This window comes from Ursus arctos, unplaced genomic scaffold (genome assembly GCF_023065955.2).
Source record: "Ursus arctos isolate Adak ecotype North America unplaced genomic scaffold, UrsArc2.0 scaffold_10, whole genome shotgun sequence".
NCBI classification, from domain to species: domain Eukaryota; kingdom Metazoa; phylum Chordata; class Mammalia; order Carnivora; family Ursidae; genus Ursus; species Ursus arctos.
Genome location: NW_026622764.1, coordinates 31,022,788 through 31,047,675, shown reverse-complemented (window position 1 = coordinate 31,047,675; position 24,888 = coordinate 31,022,788).

The window sequence follows — 24,888 nt, the reverse complement described above, 5'->3', positions numbered from 1 at the left end:
GAGCAGCAACATGTAAGGAATGAAACTGGACCACTTTCTTATACCAGACACAAAAATAATTTTGCAATGGATGAAAGGCCTAGATATGAAACCTGAAACCATAAAAATCCTAGAAGAGAGCACAGGCAGTCATTTCTCTGACATTGGACATAGCAACTTTTTTCTAAATAGGTCCTCTGATGCAAGGGAAACAACAGCAAAAGTAAAATATTGAGACTACATGAAAATAAAAAGCTTCTGCACAGCAAAGGAAATAACCGAAGAAAATTAAAAGATAACCTATGAATGGGAGGAGATATTTGCAAATGACATACCTGATAAAGTCTTAGTATCCAAAATATATAAAGAAATTATAAATTTCAACACACAAATAATCCACTTAAAAAAATGGACAGAAGTCATGAACAGACATATCCTCAAAGATTACATCCAGATGGCCAACAGACACATGAAAAGATGCTTATCATTTGTTATCAGGAAGATGCAAATCAAAACTAAATCGGATATCACCTCACACCTGTCAGAATGCCTAACAACACAAGAAACAACAGGTGTTGGCAAGGATGTAGAGAAAAAGGAATCCTCTTGCACTGTTGGTGGGAATGCAAACTGGTATAGCCACTCTGGAACACAGTATGGAGGTTCCTGAAAAAGTTAAAAATAGAACTACCTCATGATTTAGCAATCACACTACTGGATATTTACCCAAAGAACAGAAGAACACTAATTCAAAGGAATATATGCACCCTTATGATTACAGCAGCAGTGTTTATAATAGCCAAGATACAGAAGCAGTGCAAGTGTCCTTCGACTGATGGATGGATAAAGAGGTGGTATATACACATATATACACATACGATGGAATATTATTCAGCTATAAAAAAGAATGAAATCTTGGTATTTGCAAGGACATGGATGGAGCTAGAGAATATAATGCTAAGGGAAATAAGTCAGTCAGAGAAAGACAAACACCATATGATTTCACTTACATGTGGAATTTGAAAAACAAAACGAGCAAGCAAAGGGAAAAAAGAGACAAACCACGGAGCAGATTCTTAACTGTAGAAAACTAATGGTTACCAGAGGGAAGGTTGGTGGGAGGATGGGTGAAACAGGTGATGGGGATTAAGGAGCACACTTGTCATGATGAGCACCAGGAGATTATGATAAAAACAAACAAACAAAAGAGCATTCCTTCGGGTAAAAACAAACAAACAAACACATCTTGGTTAAGTAAAACAAGCCAGACACAGTTGGAAATGTTTCAAATAGGAAAATCCAAAAATACCATGGTTGCCAGGAGCTGGGAGAAGGAGGAAATTACTGACTGTTAACAGGTAGGAGTTTCTTTTTATGGTGATAAAAACATTCTGGAATTAGATAGTGGTGCTGGTTGCACAAACTTGGGAATTTACTGAGTGAATTATATATTTTTAACAAGTGAACTTCACTGTATATGCATTTTAGCTCAGAAAAAGAAATTAAGTTTTAAAAAAATAAATGAAGTACAGCTACCCACAACATGGATGAAAACTAAAAATTTTAACTAAACTTTATTTTTAAGTCCTAGAGAAAACCACATGTAAGAAGTTTCCATTTTTGTAAAACTTAAACATGAGAAATTCTAAAAGGGAAATGAATAACAAAAATAAAATTTACAAATTTCTTTAGTTGTGGGGGTAGTCCAAAAGTATACTCAGAATTAACAGGGACCCCTGCGTGGAGCAGTTAGTTAAGCAGCCAACTTGGTTTCTGCTCAGGTCCTTGGATAGAGCCCTGCATGGGGCTCTGTGTTCAGCGGGGAGTCTGCCTGAGACTCTTTCACCCTCTAGCTCTGCGCCTCCCATCCTGGACTCTCTCTCTCTCTCACTCACTCCAATAAAATATCAAAGAAAAAACTAATGGTAATATTTTTATTAAAAATGGTGCATATTTGAATGTGGTAAGTTTGTAAGTATGCTTTTTACTGAATATAACATTTTAGTATGCTTCAAAATATTATATAATGAAAACATTTAAGTGATTTGCAACTTTAGGTGTCTGGGAAAATGCTAGTGTTGCTAGTAAAAACTGTGGTGTTAAAAGCCAATGACCTGTCATTTCATGAGATGGGTCAGCCTTACTTCTTTTAGTCAGTCTGCACCACCAGCTTCCTCTCCTGATTGCTTCTTAGTCACCAATTTGTTGATGCCCAGCCAGCTGAGTCAGGAGCTGGGCTTTTTATAGAACTGGAGCATCAAAAGTGAGTCATCTACTCCCTTCTGTCACAGTTCATTTCAGAATTCTCTTTCACTTCCCATCAGCTAAAATTTATCTGCCTTTTATCTAAGCAGATATCATTGTTATTATACAGTGTTTAATATTTAAATTCTTAATTCTCTTTAAATTATGATGCCCTATGATTCTCCATTTGTTACATGAAAGTATTTCATTGCTTTATGAGAAAGTTATATACTGGACTAGGGCAACAACATCCTTGCCAAGATTAAGTCGATTTGTACTTTCTAAGTTCAGGTTATGGCAGCCACCTTGAAAAACAAATTTGTTGTAAGAAGGTTTTCTTTTAATTATTATTTTTGTTTTTTGAAGGGGTTTTGTTTTTAATTCCAAAAGCTTCTGTTTATATGACTTTATCATTAGGGACAGCTCACAGGAAAACAGGCTACAGTAACTCTTCAGGTTTTGGGCAGGGTTTGGTTAGGGAAGAGGCAAGCTGGTTCAAGAAGAGGGGTCAGAAATGAATGTCCCAATTCCCAGCCTTGGGATCAAGCATTAGGTGGAGAAAATTACACAAAGGAGAAGAAACTTGGGCTTTGTGAGCATGCAGAGTCTTCAGTGAAATAATCATTAAAATGATGAAAATTACCAAACTACAAGTATTTTCAAAATCTCTGGAAATTGACCTAAGATTAGGTAATTAATTGAGAAGCATTTATTTAAATAAACTTAGAGATTATTAGTAAGAATCGTGTTAATCTGTGGCATTTAAGCCAGAAACTGCTCCCATCACCCATACCTCACTTCCTACTCAATTTTCCAAAAGGTTTATCCTGGTTGGGCAGGGCCAAGAAGAGGCTGGCTCCATTTTTCCCTTCTCCGCTCCCTCCGCCCTCCCCTAACTAGAAGGCAATGGTTTCACTCTGGAAGAAATCCCTCAAAGCCAAACCTAAGGTCTAGGTTTCAGAAGACGTATTCCATGAGCCTACAGCCAAGGAGATACGGTGTCCCAACCCTCCTCTACTTCACTTGTAGGGTAAAGGCTCTATCCTGGTCAAACATGGCACACCGGAACAACAAGACTTAGGGCTTCCATTGCCTCTGCCTCACCCCCCAACCCCAGCATCTGCTCATAGGACAGAAGTTCCAGGTCAGTTAACTCAAAAAAAAAAAAAAAAAAAAATGGAGACTACCATTCTCCCAAGCTCCCTCTTAGGGTAAAAAAAGTCACTCTGGGAGAAGCAGACCCTAATCTAGTCCACTCTGAAGCAACTGAACTGGTAACCCCTAGCTAAAAGGAGTGCAGATTTGAAATCTTCCTGAAATGGGTAGGAGTCTTACTGGCTCAAAAGGCTTACTCACAATCCTTAATCAGTCACTGACTGAAAACTAACCTGTACTGACCCAGGAGAAACTTCTAGGATTCCAACCTTGAAATCGAAGAAGAGATAAAAATTCTAAGCACTAACATAGAGGTTGCACACTTGAGAAATGGACGTCACAGAATTAATCCAAGCAATGTGCTAAACAAATAGAACCAAGCAACAGTAAGTCCCAGGGTGAAAATCAGAAACTACAGACATTGTATAAAATGTCTAGTTATGAAAAAAAAAAAAAAAGAGACACGCAAAAAACAGAAGGTATGACTGATACATAAGACAATTAGGCAATAGGTAATACTTTTGAGGAATCCCGTATGTTGGGCTTAGACAAAGATTTCAAATGAGCTACTACAAGTATGTGCAAAGAACTAAAGGAAATCATGAAAAAGAGAGGGAGAGGGAAAGGGGGGAAGGAGGGGGGAGAGAAGGGAGAGGGGAGGGGGAGAAAAGGGGAGAGGGGGAAGAGGGGGAGAGGGGTGAGGGAAAGAGATGGAGAGAGGGAAGGGGAGAGGGAGGGGAAGAGGGAGGTAGAGAGGGATGGAAAGGGGGAGGGGGCGAGGGAAGGGGGGGCAAGGGAAAGAGGGCAAGGGAGGGCAAGGGAGGGCGACGGAGGGATGGAGCGAGGGAGGGAGGAATGGAGTGAGAGAGGGAGAATGGAGAGAGAGGGGGGATGGAGAGAGAGGAGGATGGTGGGGGGATGGAGAGAGGGAGAATGGAGAGGGGGGATGGAGAGAGCGGGGGGATGGAGGAGGGATGGAGAGGGGGGATGGAGGGGGGGATGGAGAGAGAGGATGGGGGGGATGGAGAGAGGGGGTGGAGAGAGAAGGGGGTGGAGAGAGAGGGGGATGGGGAGAGGGGGGATGGAGAGAGAGGGGGGATGAGATGGGGATGTAGAGAGAGGGGGGATGGAGGGGGGGTGGAGAGAGAGAAAGAGGGAGAGAGAAGGAAAGAAAGAGAGGGAAAAAGAGAGAGGGAAAGAAAGAGAGGGAAAGAAACAGGGAAAGAAAGAGGGAAAGAAAGAGGGAAAGAAAGAGGGAAAGAAAGAGGGGGAAAAAAGACAAAGTTAAGATTCAAATACAGAATAATAAACACACAGAAATGACCCAAAAAAAGGACATTCTGGTGTTGAAATGTACAATAACTGAAGTGAAACATTAATTTACTAAAATGGTCTCAGAAGTAGGTTTGATCCGGCAGAAAAAAGAATCTGAGAACTTGAAAGGGAAAAAAATTTAAGAGATTATCCAATATGGAGAAAGAAACATGTAGTAAGAAAAGATGAAAAAGGCTCAGAAAACTTTGAGACATCATTAAGATCAGCAACATCTGTATAAATGAGTGTAACAGAAAGAAAGGAGAACACAGGGAAAAAGTTTCAAATAAAATCATTGAAAACTCTCCAAATATGATAAGCATTAATCTACACATCCAAAAATTCAATTTGTTCCAGTGAATATACGAAGGGATCCACATCTAGACAAATAATCAAAATACTGATATCCAAAGACAGCAAGAAGATCCTGAAAGCAGGAGAAAACGGACTCACCACATACAGTGGAACTACATTAATTTTTACAGATGTACGTTCAAAGAGAAAAATTGCTAATTTTAGAAAATACGGCTTCTCAATGAGTTGTCAATCAAAGTAGGGATTGTTAAGACACTTTTCTACTTGGAAAGGTCCCTTATTTCTCATGAGTTTAAAGAGGCTTTAGAGAAGATGTTTCAAGTCATCCAGGATGGATGGATTCCTCATCATTGGTCATGATTACTTTGTCAACAGAAACTGAGGCACAGAGATCTAGGTCACATAGCTAATAGCAGCAAAGTTAGGATTTGAGGTCTAATTATCTGGTTCCAGAATTTGTGTCCACATTCCTTACTAAATACTCAGCAGCCAGCAAGACAGAATAGATTCTAACTGGTGGGTTAAACTACTGATGTGACATTCACATTTGGGTAAGACAGACTATCCTAATCAATAGTGAAATATCTTGAATACACAGATCCACAACAACAAAATTGTATTAAATTTATATTATATATGAAATTATGACTGCACATATATTTTTAAAAGTCTGTTAAAAAAGCCTTAAGAATTGCTATGATAGAATGAAATGCCTTAAGAAATAACTGCATGTCTTTACCAGTCCTATGCAATAAAAGCATTTACAATATTTGTTTTCCCTATCACGTTCATACTGAGAAAAGATTGTGAAAGGAACCTGAAATATTTTAATGTTGTCTTCACGACCATCTTTAAGCTAAAACTAATTGCTTAAATTAAAATTGCCAAAATTCACCATAAATATAGCTTTAAACTAATTTTAGAATGTTGTCGGTTACCTACTGACCAAATGATACTCAAATTAAAGGTTTTCCTTCTTTCCTTAAAGAAGAGTGAAGTACTATCAAGGGAGCCAACCAACGAGTTCTTGTTGAAGCCACAAACTCTTAGGGCATTTGAAAACCCTTTATTTTCTTTGCTATCCCCCCACAAACCTGTGACCACCTAGGAGTAGAAATTCTTAGGTACTCTTCACTATAGAAATGACCCTAGTAACCAAAGCTGGCTTTCACCAACTATCTGCAGAGTAACTTCAGTTTCTGGCATCTTTGGTCATTGTTAGTGTGCTGTCTCAGTGAATTTCTACAAGTTCATGGCCCCATAATGTCTTATTCAGATTTCCTGTTATCTTAAATAGATAAGACAGACAAAAGACACAAATAGGTAGTTCACAAAATAAATGAAATGACTAAGAAATACCCAAATTCTTTATTCTACCAGTAACCAAATTGAAAGAACGGGATACCCTTGTGTAGGTATTTAATTTGCCAAAAACCTAAATGACAGCAATGCTTGTAAGGAAATAAAATAATGTAGAAGTTGGAGTGGAGACTGTAGCCTCATTACCCTGTGTTTCAATTCTCAACCCATAATTTACCAGTTTTTACTTAAAATCTTATTTTTGAAAGTTTAAATCTTGGTTTCCTCATCTTTAAAATGAGCCTAGTTGATCCACTCCACCATTCCTAGGATGGAAAAAATTAGTATTTGTGAACATGCATCTAACAGTGTTAATATGTGTGAGACATATTAATACCTCCATAAATGTTAGCTATCAGTATAAGTAGGAATTCCTATAAATTGGCATGTGCTTTCTAAGAAAAAAATTGCTCCATATGATCATAAAAAGAGCATTTAAAAAGCATAAATACAGCATAAAAAGTACTTAAGTTTTTCATCTAGTAACAGCCCTTCTAGGAAAAACTAGGCCAACAAAACAGTCACTGATTCAAACATTTACATACAATGATTATTTAAATTAAAGTGTTTGATAAATTGGAAACCACTGAAATATCCAACATTTGTAATAAAAATCAATAAAATTCTGGCATTTATAATGGACTTTGTTTAATTGCTATTAAATTAATTAATATGGAACATCTGCTAAGGCCAAGATATAAAAATAAGGACCTAATTTAACTTCCTATCTTAATTAACTGGAAAACTAGATAAAATAAATGAAAAAATACATTTTAGATATTGGATACTAGATCAGGATTGTGATTTCTAAAAAGATGGAAACAAATGAGATTAAGCCCTACACTAGCCCCAGTCTACCCAGAAGTAATTTTCAGGCTGTAGTGCAGTGAGGAGGAACTCAAAAGAACCTCACATGTTGCTGAGTGAAGGCCAGAATCAGAAAAGAAGCATATAAAGAGAACGCTAGAGACCTACAGAGGGATCTTCTCAAATCTTTGGCTTAGTACTGACTTGTACATGTGAGAGGAAAGGAAAAGTACCACTGGGCAAAACATTGGCAGAATAACTTCGAAAGCTCACATAAGACTGAGAATTTTTTGGAACCCCACAAACCAGAATGGAAAGACATCAAAATGCCTGGAGCACTGGGTAGAGTTGTTACAATGTATTACCTTAGTAGTGAAGACATCTTTATTCCTTCCCTAACAAAGCTTAAAGGCTTCAAAATGATTTAACTAATTCTAAATAACTTAACTACATACCACAACCAAAAAGAACAAAAAAAATCTCGCAATGTGTAAAGTAGTACAATAAAATTAATGGACAAGGAAATTAACACATCGATTGTAAATAGACTTATGTTTAAGATCTGGAGTAAACTGTAAGCATCTAAAATGCTTAAATGAAAAAGATACAAACACAGCTTCTAGAGGTAAGACATACAGTATCTGAGAATTTTTAAAAAGCAGATGAGACAATGTAGAAATCAGTGGCATGAACATATAGTAATAAGACCTATTTAAAAAATGAACAGAGAATCAGTGAGCTTATGGAATACCACCACAAAGTATCTATCATATATGAAATTAGAGTCCCAGGAACTAAAAAAATGTCTGGGGAAGAGGAAGTGCCAGCATATCAACTTATAATCAAATTACTGAAAGCCAGCAATAAAGAAAATCTTAAAAGAAACCAGAGGAACAAAGATAAATAACAGTAGACTACATGTCAGAAACTATGAAAAGCAGAGAAAAGCAGAGACACTTTTAAAGTATATAAATAAAAACAACCAGGTGTGAGCAAGGACGTGGAGAAATTGAAACCCCTACACACTGTTGATGGGAATGCAAAATGGTATAGCCACTATGGAAAGCAGTATAGAAATTCCTCAAAAAAATTAAAACTAGCACTAACATTATGATCTGGCAATTCTACTTCTAGGTATTTAGACAAAGGAACTGAAATCAGGATTTTGAAACCCTATCAGTACTCCCAGGTTCACTGCAGCACTATTCATAATAGCAAAGATACGGAAACAAAGTGTCCACCCACAAGTGAATGGACTAAAAAGAAAAAAAAAAATACAGTGGAATACTCTTCAGTCTTTAAAAAGAAAACTGTGCAATAAGTAACTACATAGATGAAATTGAGGACATTATATTAAGTGAAATAAGCCAGACATAACCAAATACTGCATGATTCCACTTATGATTTACCTTAAATCATCAAATTCATAGAATCAATGAGTAGAATAGTGAGTACCTGGGGCTGGGATGAGGGAGAAATGGTGAGGTACTAATCACTGGGCATAAAATTTCTGTTAAGCAAGATGAATAAGCTCTTGAGATCTGCTATACAACATCGTCCCTATAGTCAAAAATAAATAATATACTGCACATTTAAAAATTTGTCAAGAGGGTAGATCTCATGTTCGGTTTCCTTCCACAATAAAGTTTAAAAAGAAAAAAAGAAAAGAAAAGAAAAAGAAATCATCTAGAACTCTGTACCAAGCAAAAATTGTTTCAAAATTGAAGTGAAAGAAACTAGGCTGAGACCTAGACACATGCAGACTGAAAGTGAAAGGATGAAAACAAATTTATCATGAAAATGGAATCAGAAAGAAAGCTGGCATGGCAATACTTAGACAAAATAGACTTTAAATAAAAAACTAATAAGATACAAACTACATAATGATAAAGGGAACAATCCAACAAGAGAATATAACAATTGTAAATATCTATGCACCCCATATGGGAGTACTGAAATACACAGAGTGACTACTAGCAGAAATAAAGGAAGAAATTGACAGTAAAACAATAATAGTATAAGACTTTAACACCACACTTACATCTATGGATAGATCATCTAGACAAAAAAAAAAAAAAAAAAAAAAAGGAAACTTTGAAATCAATGAGTGGTTTTGAATGGCCACTGTATCAGATGGACCTAACAGATATATTCAGAACATTCCACTGAAAAACAACAGAATGCACATTCATTTCAAGTGCACCTGGAACATTCTACAGAACAGATCACATATTAGGCTATAAAACAAGTCTCACTGAATTCAAAAAGACTGAAATCATATCATGCATCTTCTCCCACCACAACAGTATGGAACTAGAAGTCACTTACAAGAAAACAAAAATCTGTAAAAAACACAAATACATGGAGGCTAAGTAATATGCTAAAAACAAACAAACAAAAACAACCAACAACAATGAATGGGTCAACCAAGAAATCAAAAAGAAAAATCAGAAAAAATACATGCAAATACAGATGAAAATACCGGTACAAAATCTGTGGAATGCAGTAAAGTCTGTTATAACAGGGAAGATTATAGAAATATGAATTTACCTCAAGAAGTAAGAAAAAACTCAAATAACCTATCCTTACAAATAAAGGAACTAGAAGAAGAACAAACAAAGCCCAAAACCAGCAGAAGGAAGGAAATAAAGATTAGAGCAGAAAAAAACAAAAAGCAAACAAACAACAACAAAAAAAAAAAAACAACCACTGAAATACAAGAAAAAAACCCAATGGAACAGATCAATGAAACCAGGAGCTGGTACTTTTTCTGTTTTGTTTTTAAGATTTATTTATTTGAAGGAAGAGCGGCAGAGGGAGAGGGAGAAAAATCCTCAAGAAGATTACCCTGAGAATGGAGCCTGACACGGGGCTCGATCCCAGGACCCCAAGATCATGACCTGAGACAAAATCAAAAGTCAGCAGCTTAACGAACCTAGCCACCCAGGTGCCCTGAGAGGTGATTCTTTTAAAAGATCAACAAAATTAAGTTAAGATGGTAGAGGAATAGGGGACCCCTTTTTCAGCTGGTCCCCTGAGTCGAGTTGAATAGGTACCAGACCAGCCTGAACATCCACAGAATCAGCATGAGACGCAGGAAGATACATCTGGATCTCTACAAATGAATATCTCCAGCGCTGAGTATTGAGGTATGAAGCGGGGAGCCGTGAAACCGCGCACAGATATGGGAAGATAAACGGAAGGCGGAGGGAGCTGCCGCGTTTGGGCGATGGGAAGTGGTAGCCACCTGCATGGGGGAGTGGGGGAACTCGCGGACCGGCACCCCCGAGACAGAAGACTGAGACCATGAGACGGGAGCGCACGCCACCAGACTGAAACGGAGCTCCCGTGCGTGCCCTGGAACCAGACTGAGACCAGGACCTCCAGAGCCCGGGGGGTGGGAGGGGGGTGGGGGGGGGCTGCCAGTGGCTGGCGGTGTTAGAAACACAAAGGACAGAGACGCGCCGGCCCTGAAAGTGAGGGCTGGGACGCCGGGTGTGGGGCGCACATCCCAGGACACTGCACCAACAGAAACAGAGTTAAAGTGGCCAGAACATCACTGGAGAACAGTCCGCGATCCCTCTGTTCTGAGACAGAGGCTGAGATTCGGACACTGCTGCTCTGACTCTCAGAATAGGCACAGCAAACCGCGAGGGAAAGCCACAAGAGAACAAAAGCCTGCAAAGCCGGGCTCACAATGTGCCCACCCCCATCCCCCCTCACAGGGGACACAGAGACTCTACCCAAACAGGGTTGCCTGAGTATCGGCGCGGCAAGCCCCTCCCCCAGAAGGCAGGCTGAAAAATCAAGAAGCCCACAACTCTAAGATCCCTATAAAACAAGGGTGCACCGCCTCGGTCCCGGTCAATAATTTGGGCTCTGGACAACCCCGCAACCTCTCCTCATCAGAATGAGGAGAAGGAGAAATCCCCCCCAGCAAGGAAAAGACAATGAGTCTGTGGCCTCTGCCACAGAACTAATGGATATGGATATATCCAAATTATCAGAAGTGGAATTCAGAGTAACAATGGTCAAGATGATGTGTAGACTTGAAAAAAGTATTAACGAAAATGTTAATGAGAATATAGAATCTCTAAGGGCGGAAATGAGAGCGAATCTGGCAGAAATTAAAAATTCTATGAGCCAAATGCAGTCAAAACTAGACGCTCTGACGGCCAGGGTGAATGAGGCAGAAGACATATCAGCGAACTGGACGATGGGTTAGTAGAAAACTAAAATAGAATCTGGACTTAAAAAAATCCACGCTCACGAATGTAGGTTACAGGAGATTACTGACTCAATGAAACGTTCCAATGTCAGAATCATTGGCATCCCTGAGGGGGTGGAGAAACACAGAGGTCTAGAAGAGATATTTGAACAAATTGTAGCTGAAAAATTCCCTAATCTAGCAAAGGAAACAAGCATTCATGTCCAAGAGACAGAGAGGACCCCTCCCAAGCTCAACCACGACAAACCTACGGCACGTCACATCATAGCGCAATTCGCAAATATTAGATCCAAGGATACAGTATTGAAATTGGCCAGGGCAAAGAAATTTCTCATGTACCAAGGCAAAGGTATCAGAATTATGTCAGACCTGTCTACACAGACCTGGAATGAGAGAAAGGGTTGGGGGGGGGGGAATTTTTAAAGCTCTTTCAGAGAAAAACATGCAGCCAAGGATCCTTTATCCTGCAAGGCTGTCATTCAGAATGGATGGAGAAATAAAGACCTTCCAGGATCGCCCATCATTGACCAATTTCATTACCACGAAACCAGCCCTACAGGAGATATTAAGGGGGGTTCTATAAAGGTAAAAAGGCCCCAAGAGTGATACAGAACAGAAAGTCACAATCTATAGAAACAAAGACTGTACTGGCAACATGGCATCATTAAAATCATATCTCTCAATATTCAGTCTCAATGTAAATGGCCTAAATGCTCCCATAAAAGACCATGGGGTTGCAGATTGGATAAAAAGACATGACCCATCCATTTGCTGTCTACAAGAGACTCATTTTGAACCTAAAGATACATTCAGACTGAAAGGATAGGGATGGAATACCATCTTTCATGCCAATGGACCTCAAAAGAAAGCTGGGATAGCAATTCTCATATCAGACAGATTGGATTTTAAACTAAAGACTATAGTTAGAGACACAGAAGGGCACTATATTATTCTTAAAGGATGTATCCAACAAGCGGATATGACAATTATAAATATATATGCCCCCAACAGGGGAGCAGCAAGATACACAAGCCAACTCTTAACCAGAATAAAGAGACATATAGATTAAAATACGTTAATAGTAGGGGACCTCAACACTCCACTATCAGAAATAGACAGAACACCCTGGCAAAAAATCGACAAAGAAACAAGGGCTTTGAATGCCATACGTGACCAGTTGGACCTCATAGATATATATAGAACACTACACCCCAGAACCAAAGAATACTCATTCTATTCTAATGCCCATGGAACATTCTCAAGAATAGACCATGTTCTGGGTCACAAAACAGGTCTCAACAGATACCGAAAGACTGAAATTATTCCCTGCATATTCTCAGACCACAACGCTTTGAAATTGGAACTCAACCACAAGGAAAAATTTGGAAGAAACTCAAACACTTGGAGACTAAGAACCATCCTGCTTAGGAATGATTCAATAAAACAGGGAGTCAAAAATCAATTTAAACAATTTATGGAGACCAATGAGAATGAAAACACAACGGTCCAAAACCTATGGGATACTGCAAAGGCAGTCCTAAGGGGGAAATACATAGCCATCCAAGCCTCACTCAAAAGAATAGAAAAATCTAAAATGCAGTTTTTATATTCTCACCTCAAGAACCTGGAACAGCAACAGAGGGACAGGCCTAATCCACACACAAGGAAGCAGCTGACCAAGATTAGAGCAGAAATCAATGAATTAGAAACCAGGAGTACAGTAGAGCAGATCAACAGAACTAGAAGCTGGTTCTTTGAGAGAATTAAAAAAATTGACAGACCACTGGCAAGACTTATCCAAAAAATAGAAAATGGACCCAAATTAATAAAATTATGAATGAAAAAGGAGAGGTCACAACCACCACCAATGAAATTGGAAGGATTATTAGAAACTTTTATCAACAGGTTTATGCCAATAAATTAAGCAATCTGTAAGAGATGGAGGACTTCCTGGAAACCTATAAACTACCAAGACTGAAACAGGAAGAAACTGATTTTTTAAACAGGCCAATTAATTATGAAGAGATTGAGTCAGTGATAAACAACCTCCAAAAAACAAAACTCCAGGCCCGGACGGTTTTCCTGGGGAAGTCTACCAAACACTCAAAGAAGAAATAATACCTACTCTCCTAAAGCTATTTCAAAAAATAGAAACAGAAGGAAAGCTACCAAACTCATTCTATGAGGCCAATATTACCTTGATCCCCAAACAAGGCAAAGACCCCATCAAAAAGGAGAATTACAGACCGATTTCCCTAATGAACATGGACGCCAAAATCCTCAACAAGATCCTGGCTAATAGAATCCAACAGTACATTAAAAGGATTATCCATTATGACCAAGTGGGATTCATCCCTGGGATGCACGTGTGGTTCAACATTCGAAAATCAATCAGTGTCTTAGATTTTATCCAGAAAGAAAAATTCAGAAATCATATGATTCTCTCAATAGATGCAGAAAAAGCATTTGACAAAATGCAGCATCCTTTCCTGATAAAACCCTTCAGAGTGTAGGGATAGAGGGTACATTTCTCAATCTCATAAAAGCCATCTATGAAAAGCCTACAGCAAATATCATTCTCAATGGGGAAAAGCTGGAAGCCTTTCCCTTAAGATCAGGAACACGACAAGGATGCCCACTCTCGCCACTATTATTCAACATAGTACTAGAAGTCCTTGCAACAGCAATCAGACAACAAAAAGGGATAAAAGGTTTCCAAACCGGCAAAGAAGTCAAAATGTCTCTCTTCGCAGATGACATGATACTCTCTATGGAAAACCCAAAAGAATCCACTCCCAAACTATTAGAAGTTATAGAGCAATTCACTAATGTGGCGGGATACAAAATCAATGCTCAGAAATCAGTTGCATTTCTATACACAAATAATGAGACTAAAGAAAGAGAAATTAGGGAATCCATCCCATTTACAATAGCACCAAAAACCATACGTTACCTTGGAATTAACTTAACCAGAGACATAAAGCATCTATAATCTAGAAACTATAAATCACTCTTGAAAGACATTGAGGAAGACACAAAAAGATGGAAAAATATTCCATGCTCATGGATCGGAAGAATTAACATAGTTAAAATGTCCATGCTTCCCAGAGCAATCTACACTTTCAATGCTATCCTGATCAAAATACCAATGACATTTTTCAAAGAACTGAAACAAATACTCCTTAAATTTGTATGGAACCAGAAAAGGCCCCGAATCTCCAAGGAACTGTTGAAAAGGAAAAACAAAGCTGGGGGCATCACAATGCCGCATTTTGAGCTGTACTGAAAAGCTGTGATCACAAAGACAGCATGGTACTGGCACAAAAACAGACACATAGACCAATGGAACAGAATAGAGAACCCAGAAATGCACCCTCAGCTCTTTGGGCAACTAATCTTTGATAAAGCAGGAAAAAACATCCGGTGGAAAAAAGACAGTCTCTTCAATAAATGGTGCTGGGAAAATTGGACAGCTACATGCAAAAGAATGAAACTTGACCACTCTCTCACACCATACACAAAGATAAACTCCAAATGGATGAAAGACCTCAATGTGAGACAGGAATCCATCAAAATCCTAGAGGAGAACATAGGCAGCAACCTGTACGACATCGGCCAAAGCAACCTTTTTCATGACACATCTCCAAAGGCAAGAGAAACAAAAGATAAAATGAACTTGTGGGACTTCATCAAGATAAAAAGCTTCTGCACAGCCAAGGACACAGTCAAAAAAACTAAGAGGAAGCCCATGGAATGGGAGAATATATTTGCAAATGATGCTACAGATAAAAGACTGGTATCCAAGATCTACAAAGAACTTCTCAAACTCAATACACAAGAAACAAATAAATCATAAAATGGGCAGAAGATATGAACAGACACTTTTCCAATGATGACATACAAATGGCTAACAGACACATGAAAAAATGTTCAAAATCATTAGCCATCAGGGAAATTCAAATCAAAACCACACTAAGATACCACCTTACGCCAGTTAGAATGGCAAAAATTGACAAGGCAAGAAACAACAATTGTTGGAGAGGATGTGGAAAAAGGGGATCCCTCCTACACTGTTGGTGGGAATGCAAGTTGGTACAGCCACTCTGGAAAACAGTGTGGAGGTCCCTTAAAAAGTTAAAAATTGAGCTACCCTATGACCTAGCCATTGCACTACTGGGTATTTACCCCAAAGATACAGACGTGGTGAAGAGAAGGGCCATATGCACCCCAATGTTCATAGCAGCATTATCCACAATAGCTAAATCGTGGAAGGAACCGAGATGCCCTTCAACAGATGACTGGATTAAGAATTTGTTGTCCATATATACAATGGAATATTACTCAGCTATCAGAAAGAACGAGTTCTCAACATTTGCTGCAATATGGACGGCAGTGGAGGAGATAATGCTAAGTGAAATAAGTCAAGCAGAGAAAGACAATTATCATATGATTTTTCTCATCTATGGAACATAAGAACTAGGAAGATCGGTAGGGGAAGAAAGGGATAAAGAAAGGGGGGTAATCAGAAGGGGGAATGAAACATGAGAGACTATGGACTCTGAGAAACAAACTGAGGGCTCCAGAGGGAAGGGGGATGGGGGAATGGGATAGGCTGGTGATGGGTAGTAAGGAGGGCACGTATTGCATGGTGCACTGGGTGTTATATGCAACTAATGAATCATTGAATTTTACATCAGAAACCAGGGATGTACTGTATGGTGACTAACATAATATAATAAAAAAAAAAACTGAGAACATCTCAATAAAATCCGAATATTGTATCAATGTTTAAAAAAAACAAAAAGATCAATAAAATTGATAAACCTATAGCCAGACCATCAAAAAAGAAGAGTGAAGACAGACAAAATCAGAAAGGCAAAACAACAATTAACACCATAGAAATGCAAAGGAGTATAAGAAAATATTATGAGAAATTATATGGCAACCAATTGGATAACCCAGAAGAAATGGAAGAATTCCTAGAAACATAACCCTCCAAAACTGAATCAGGAATAAATTTGAACAGACCAATAACCAGCAAAGAAATTGAGTCAGTAATTGAAAAACTCTCAACAATCAAAAGTCCAGGACAGATGGCTTCACAGGTGAATTCTACCAAACATTTAAAGAAGAGTTAATATGTATTCTTCTCAAACTATCTTGGAAACTAGAAGAGGAAGGAAAGCTTCCAAATTCAATCCATGAAGCTAGCATTACTCTTTACACCAACACCAGATAAAGACACTGAAAGAGAATTACAGAACAATATCTCTGATAAACATAGATGCAAAAATTCACAGCAAAATATTAAGGAGCTGAATCCAATAATACCTTATAAAAAATCACTCACACAATCAAGTGGATTTATTTACAGGTTATTGAATCAAGGGTGATTCAATGTTCACAAATCAACATGATATAGCACATTAACAAGAGAAGGGATAAAAACCATATGATTACCTCAATGGATACAGAAAAAAAAACTTTGACAAAATACATCCATTCATGATAAAAACCCTCAACAAAGTAGACTGACGGAACATACCTCAACATAATAAAGGTGTGTGTGTGTGTGTGTATATATATATATATGTAAAACCGGCAGTCAACATCCTACTCTATGGTGAAAAACTGAGAGCTAGTCCCCGAGAAACAGGAACAAGACAAGGATGTCCACTCTCACCACTTCCATTCAGCATAGTACTAGAAGTCCTTGCCACAACAATCAGACAAATAAAAGGCATCCAAATTGGTAAGGAAGAAGTAAAATTTTCACTATTTGCAGATGACATGATACCATAGAGAGAAAACCTGAAAGACTCCATCAAAAAACTGCTAGAGTAAGTAAATTCAGTAAAGCCACAGGATATTAAAAAATGCACAGAAATCTGCTGCATTTCTATACACTAATAATGAAATAGCAGAAAGAAAATCAAGAAAACAATCCCATTTACAATTGTACCAAAAAAATAAAAAATAAAATACCTAATAATGAACCTAACAAAGGAGGTAAAAGAATTGTACTCTCAAACTATAAAGCATTGATAAAAGAAATTGAAGATGATACAAATGGAAAGATATTCTATGCCCATGGATTGGGAGAACAAATATTATTAGAATGTCCATTCACCCAAAGCAATCTGATTTAATGCAATTCCAATCAAATTACTGACAACATTTTTCATAGAACTAGAACAAACCATTCTAAAATTTATATTGAAACACAAAAGACCTCAAATAGCCAAAGCAATCTTGAAAGGGAAGAACACAACTGAAGGTATCACAATGCCAGATTTCAAGATATACTATAAAGCTGCAATAATCAAAACAGTATGATACTGCACAACAATAGATCAATAGAACAGAACAGAGAACCTAGAAATAAACCCATGATAACATGGTCAATTAATCTTCCCAAAAGCAGACAAGAATATGCAATGGGAAAAAAGGCAGTCTCTTCAACAAATGTAGTATTAGGAAAACTGTACAGCTACATTCAGAAGAATGAAAGTGGACTACTTTCTTACACCATATATTAAAATAAACTCAAAATGGATTAAAGACCTGAATGAAAGAGCTGAAACCATAAAAATCCTAGAAAAAAACACAAGCAGTAATTTCCTTAACATAGTTGTAGTAACATTTTTCTAGATAGGTCTCCTGAGGCAAGGGAAACTAAAGCAAAAGTAAACTATTGGGACTACATCAAAATAAAAACCTTCTGCACAGCAACGGAAATAACCGAAGAAAACTAAAAGATAACCTATGGAATGGGAGGAGATATTTGTAAATGACATATCTGATCTGTATAAAGAACTTAGACAACTCAACACCAAAAAAACCCAAATAATCAAATTTAAAAATGGACAGAAGACATGAACAGACATTTCTCCAAAGAAGACATATAGATGGCCAACAGACACATGAAAAAATGTTCAACATCACTCATTGTCAGGGAAACGCAAATTTCAATGCTGACCTCACACTATAACAAATTGATCCTAGTCATAATATAAGAACTCAAAGTATAAAACTTCCAGGGGAGGGGGGTAAAAAAAAAAAAAAAACAGGAGAAAATATTTGCAACCTTGGGTAGGGAAAGATTTCTTTGATAGGACACAAAAAGAACAAACCACAAAAGACCAAAAAAAAAAAAAAAAAGTCAAATTCAAGGTCATTAAAATTGCAGACCTTTTTTCTTTAAAAGGGATAATCATAAGAGTGAGGAGCCAAGTCACGGACTTAGAGAAAACATTCATAATACGTACAGATAATAAGGAACTTGTACCTAGAGTATGTGAAGAACTCTTAGAACCTTTCAAAATCCAATATACAAAATATTTGAATAGACATTTCATCAAATATTATATATTAATGCAAATAGGAACATTATAGTTTGGATTGTATGCTGCATGACCCCCATTCTATGTTGAAATCCTAACTCCCAATACCTCAGATTGTCACTGTATTTAGAGATAGGGTCTTTAAAGAGATAATTAAGTTAAAATGAGATTATTGGGGTCAATAGGAGGGTCCTAATCAAATTTGACTAGTCTCCTTGTAAAAAGAAGAGATTATGACACAAGCACACATAGAGAGAAGACCATGTGAAGACACACAAAGTAGAAGATGTCCATCTGTAAGCCAAGGAGAGAGGCCTCAGAAGAAACTAACCCTCTAGATATCTTAGTCTTGCATTTCTAGCCTCCCGAATTTTGAAAAAATAAATTTATGTTGTTTAAGTCAACCAGTTGGTGGTACCTTGTTATGGTAGCCTTAGCAAACTAAATACACACATATATATGTTCATTATCATTGGTTATATGAAAAATGCAAATTAAAACATCCTACAATGGCCAAATTAAAATTGATTGTTAATATCAAATGTTTGCAAGGATATGGAGCAACTGGAATTTCCATACATTGTTGCTGAGAATGAAAAATGGTATGGCCACTTTGGAGAACAATTGTTTTAAATGTTTTTTTTTTGGGGGGGGGGGTTGAAGTTAAATATATCCTCAACATAAACCCCAGCAGTTCTATTCTCAGATATTCATGTAAGGGAAATGAAAACATATGCTCAATGGAAGAGTCATATTCAACTATTCATAGCAGATTAATTGAAAATGAAATGAAATGAAATGAAAATAACCAAAATATTCAACGGGTGAACAAACAAATTGTGCTTTATCTATACAATGAATTACTGATCGGCAATTTAAAAGGAAAACATTACTGACACAAGCAACACCATGGATGAATCCCCAAACCATTACACAAAGTGAAGACAGATCAAAGACTACAGAGTATACGTTTCCACGTATAGAAAATTCTAGAAAAAGCAAAACTATAATGACAGAAAGATCAGTGCCAGCCCACCACTTCACCATCTCTGCTATCTGTATTTTTTATCTCAAGGTTTTTGTTAACTCTTGGCTTCTAGATCTTGGTATCTTCAAGTGGTCACCTCCGTGTGCTTCCCATATCTCAAGATCAATTTCTCCAAAGCAGTAATCAGTCCCAGCTAATTATCATGTGTGGTGATGCTAAACTGTAACCTAAAACTTATGGACACTTCTCTCTTAAAAGGTAGAGATTAATTCCTTCCTCTCCCCATGAATGTGGCAGGCAGTGATGATGTAGGTTTTTGAACCTGGATTTTAAAAGGCATTTATGGCTTTCTTCTTGTTGTCCTTGGCTTGGATCACCTTGCTTTGAGGTAAGAAAGCCAGTCACCGTGTCATGGTAACACTCAAGCAGCCCTATGGAGAGGAACAAAAGCTTCCTGCCAGTTGCCAGTGAGGAACAGACTCTTCCTGTCATCAGCCATGTGAGTGAGCCATCTCTGAATGGCTGACCCAGGCCCAGTCAAGCCTCATATTACACAGCTCCACATACTATTTTAACTGCAACACCAAGCATGTTAAGCTACCTCTGAATTCCCAACCTCCAAAAAAATATAAGGTAAAAAACATACATTGCTTTCACACAGTAGGTTCGGGTACTTTATCATATAGCAATCCTGCCCCTATATAAGTCCTAAACTTCCTCATGGAGTGACAATTTTAGGGCACCTAGGCATGAAGATAACCCGAGTATTCTCTCAGCAAACATTCTGGATTTGAAAATTTACTTCCAAGTGAAGATATAGCCAAGAAAGATACCTTTATTGTATCTTTATTTTATCCAGTAAAAAACAACAAACAAAACAACAAACAATAACAACAAATAATAACAACTGAATGGAATAGGATAATAATCTACCTCCTTACCATAATAATCTACCTACTACTACATTTACAAATTAGAAATAATTTTCTTCCATACAAACAGGATCCAAATGAAGATAAATTAGTGTAATACGGAGTTTCAGAGAAGCCTAGCATTCCTGAGAGTTTGTATCTAAGACTCATTGCTTTGGGTTTTTAGATTTGCCACTGTTAGTAGTGTAAACGTAAGTCAATTAGCCTTTAGGGTCTCTTGTGTACAGTAATTTCTAATCTAATTTTGGTCAAAGACAACTTCGTGAATCTAGAATCTTTCTCCTGATAAATACACACTGCTACAGTGAGTTTTACACATCTCAGCTTCTTCTGGGAAGTATTTCTAACCTGGCAACTATGCCTAGTTACACTTGAGTAATTCTAGTAGGTAGAGTCCAAGTAACTCTTGGTTTTCTGGCATTTTATAAATCTGAAGACTTTTAATTATATGGTTTACTACGTACTTACTACTTCACTGCATACATTAACTATTGCTTTATAAACGAAGTTGTTTTTTCAGCAAGTGTTTTCTGTTCCCAAGGAAGCAGAGAATCCACACGCTAATACAAGTGTAGAGGGTTAGCCATTCTTACTACGGCTGATGTATATAACCTGCTACAGCACACCTATTTGGTATAATTTATGCTTGGTGTAAATAGTAACTTATACTGGTATTCACCTAGAGAGACTAGATATAAAGGAAACCCTCAGGATCAGCTCACTACCTTGCATTCAGCTTTCTGTTTAATTCACCTCTTTTTACTGAAGTCTCTGAAAAGTAACTCAGAATAAAAGGGCACATTGATCACGGATCAGCAGCATCATTTTCTCAAACAGACAACCCAGGGTAGCATACAGAGATCGCAGCACCGTCTCAACCTCTGATTTTATTGTATTAAACTGATTTGCATTACCCTTCCCAACACTCATAGCCGAATATAACTACAAACAGCCACAAATACTTTTTCTATAGGTTAACCTCTTTATAGATAAACAGATCAGAATAGAGTGCATTTGAAATGAATCTATTAGATGCTTAAGACGGATCAATACCTCTTTTATGAAGGAAAAAGAAGGTACTAATCTCATTTGATTACTGTTTGGGACAAGGCGGCAGGAAATCACCTCAGTGGGCTCACTCCTCCCTTATGGGTCCAGGACAGAATATTCCTCAGAATCCATAACTTGCTCTCAAAAGAGAGCGAAAACAATGCTTCCTTACTTACTAAAAGTTTATACTAGCTTAAGAGATGCATTCCCATGGAGTGATCCTGGTTGGAGTCTTCTTCATTGTTTGGTTGCCAATGTAGATTTTTCATAATTTCACCTTCAAAATACATAATGATAAGGAGAACGGGGGAGGGGGGATGATATTTAAATCGCTCCCGACTATGGCAAGAAGGGCAAAATAAACCCTTTCATACAATTCCTATTGTTTAAAAGACTCGGGTTTTTAAAGTTTCCATTCCAAAGAAAGATACCTTTTCTTCTTTTGCATTAGAACACAAAACAAAAGAGAAACGGTTACATAGACAATTTCCAGAGGCTACTCAACCCTCTCTAAGGCCACCTCCAACCCTCTCTGTGACCACAAGTCTATGTTCTCTTCTTCAGGTGGAAAAAGAAGGAAGGAAGGAAGGAAGGAAGGAAGGAAGGAAGGAAGGAAGGAAGGAAGAAGGAAGGAAGTTAGGAAGGGAGGGAGGGAGGGAGGGAGGGAGGGAGGGAGAGAGGGAAGGAAAGAAAGAAAGAAAGAAAGAAAGAAAGAAAGAAAGAAAGAAAGAAAGAAAGAAAAGAAAGAGAGAAAGAAAGAGAGAAAGAAAGAGAGAAAGAGAGAAAGAAAGAAAGAGAAAGAAAAGACAGGAAAGTAAAGAAAGAAAGAAGGAAAAAAGAAAAAAGAAAGAAAAAAAGAAATGAATCCAGCTAACATAATTCAAGTTAAAAAAAAATAAGTCTAAAGCAATTTAAAAATTCTTTAGCAATTTATGATAATGTACAATCATATTCTTTTCTCCTAAAAGACTTTTGCCTGCGATTGTCGTTATTTCTTGTTAAGGTGAAATATCACATCTTGAAACAGATGTGAAATTATCCTTATTAGATACTTTTCCTTGACGTTGGTATTTTAACACTGTGATTAAGCCAGATGGAAGACAACTTTTCCCCCCTTTCTTCAAAAAGGGGAGGGAGGAAAATAAAACACACACGTACAACCAGGTACTTTCAGATTCTAGTTGCCATAACAACTTGAGTCAGCTTCCATCATTAAAGCATCTTTTGATCACCTTTATGGATTTTTTTTGTGTAACAAGTAAAAGATTCATTATTTCACTTATTTGCTATTGAGGAAATTCTTCTCCTCTTTGAAAACAGCTCATTGTCTGTTTTATTAAACAAAAGCAGACGAGTACTATAAACTCCCCCTCAAACCTATAAAGCATAAAGGCTCCCCAAAGGAAGCTTTGAAGTATTATATTGCACTTTCAGACTTCTAATGATATTTTTAGAGGGTATTTTGTTTCCATGAAAATTAAATACTTCTGGTAATTTTACGATGTGAGAATTATCCATATATTTTTCTCTCCTTCAACAGGCCAAGTCAAAAATTATTTACAGTAACACCACCAAAATATATTGCAGTAAAATGCCTTCCTTCTGGCCTCTTTCGTCTATTGTTTAATCTCCAGGTCTGAACACATCTGGAAAACAGTGAAGTCAGTGGGAAGTGTGAGAAGCCAGTATCAAAGCAAGTTGCTTCCTAGCAACAGCACTCTGGAAAAATAGGCTTCATTTGTCAAGTGGCCCCAAAGCAGGAAATCAGGGGACCGTGGGGAATGATAATGGCATATACAAGGTGCAAAACATAAGTTAACATTTACCTTCCCAGGGTGGAATATTTAATGTCCTCTATAAACAGGACACCCAAACTGAAACAAAGTCAAAAGAGCCCCAATGGCTCAGTGTAGGAAGCTTCTCACACTTCTGTGATGAAGGACTAGCTTGCATGTGTGACCAATTCATCACAGATTGTTACTTTTGTAAAATGTCATTTTAAAAAAGTATTTAGAAAAGTGAAATTAAAAAGGGCATTACAAAATACAAAACCAAATTTTAAATAAGAGCCAGCCAAAAAGAAAAATCTTTCAGATTAATTCCTTAAATGCTTTTAGACACTTACCTTCCATTTCTGTCCAGACCTCTTCACAAACCAGACACAGTGCCCAGACAGCAGAAGAGAATGGGCCACCAGACCACCACGCACTCAGTAGCTCTGGTTTAGCACTGAGCTTCTCAAACTTACTGAGCATCAAGATCACCTGGAGGAGTCTGTTAAATGCAGACCCCTGAATCCCACCCTCAGAGAGTCAAATTCAGCAAATCTGGCCTAGGGGTGGATACCTAGCATTTCTAACAAGCTCACAGGTGTCGCCAATGTAGAGGTAGCAGGACTGGAGAAGACCTGATGTGCTATATGGCACCCCGGAAAGATGCCCTCACTGTGGACATCCCATTACACCTACACATTAAAATCTTGAGAGCTGGGCGATGGCAAGATTACCCAGGAGGAGAGGCAGGAAACTAAGGCTTTAATTCCTCCAGTGGTTCCTCATCATTTTCAACCAAAAGCTAAATGCCATAGCTGAGATCACGAAATTCCTCAAGATCTACCTCATTTCCTCCTTTCTTCCAGTTTGTCCTTATTGTACACTCCTTATCAATATGGAATGTATGCGTCAGTCACAAAGAATTATGGGTAGATGGAATCTGACAATGCCAGAGTTCTGTTCTCATGCTTTCCCCTTCCATTCCCTCACCCCTCCTACCTTGACTCCTCTTCCTTCCTCTTATTTATTCTTTCAACAAATGTTTCTGGGCTACCTAACTGATAGGGTTTTATATGAGGTTTAAATGAGATAATGTATTTAGGGGACTTAGTATGGAACGTAGCACATGTTAAGTACTCGAGGATCATGGCAATGTTGACAAGGATGATGGCAAAGGCAATGAGGGTATACGCTGATTAGAGTGTTTATCACTTTGTTTTGTAACTACTGATTCTTAAGTCACCTCAGTTAGACTGAAGTTCATAGTCAAATTGTGTTTTCCACATCAATATTTCCATTTCCTACTGAGGTCTCTAGGACACAGTAAGGTCTTAATAAACATTTGCAGATAGAATGGTAAGAACCTGAAGGGGTCACAACACATAACTGTCCTAAATCCTAT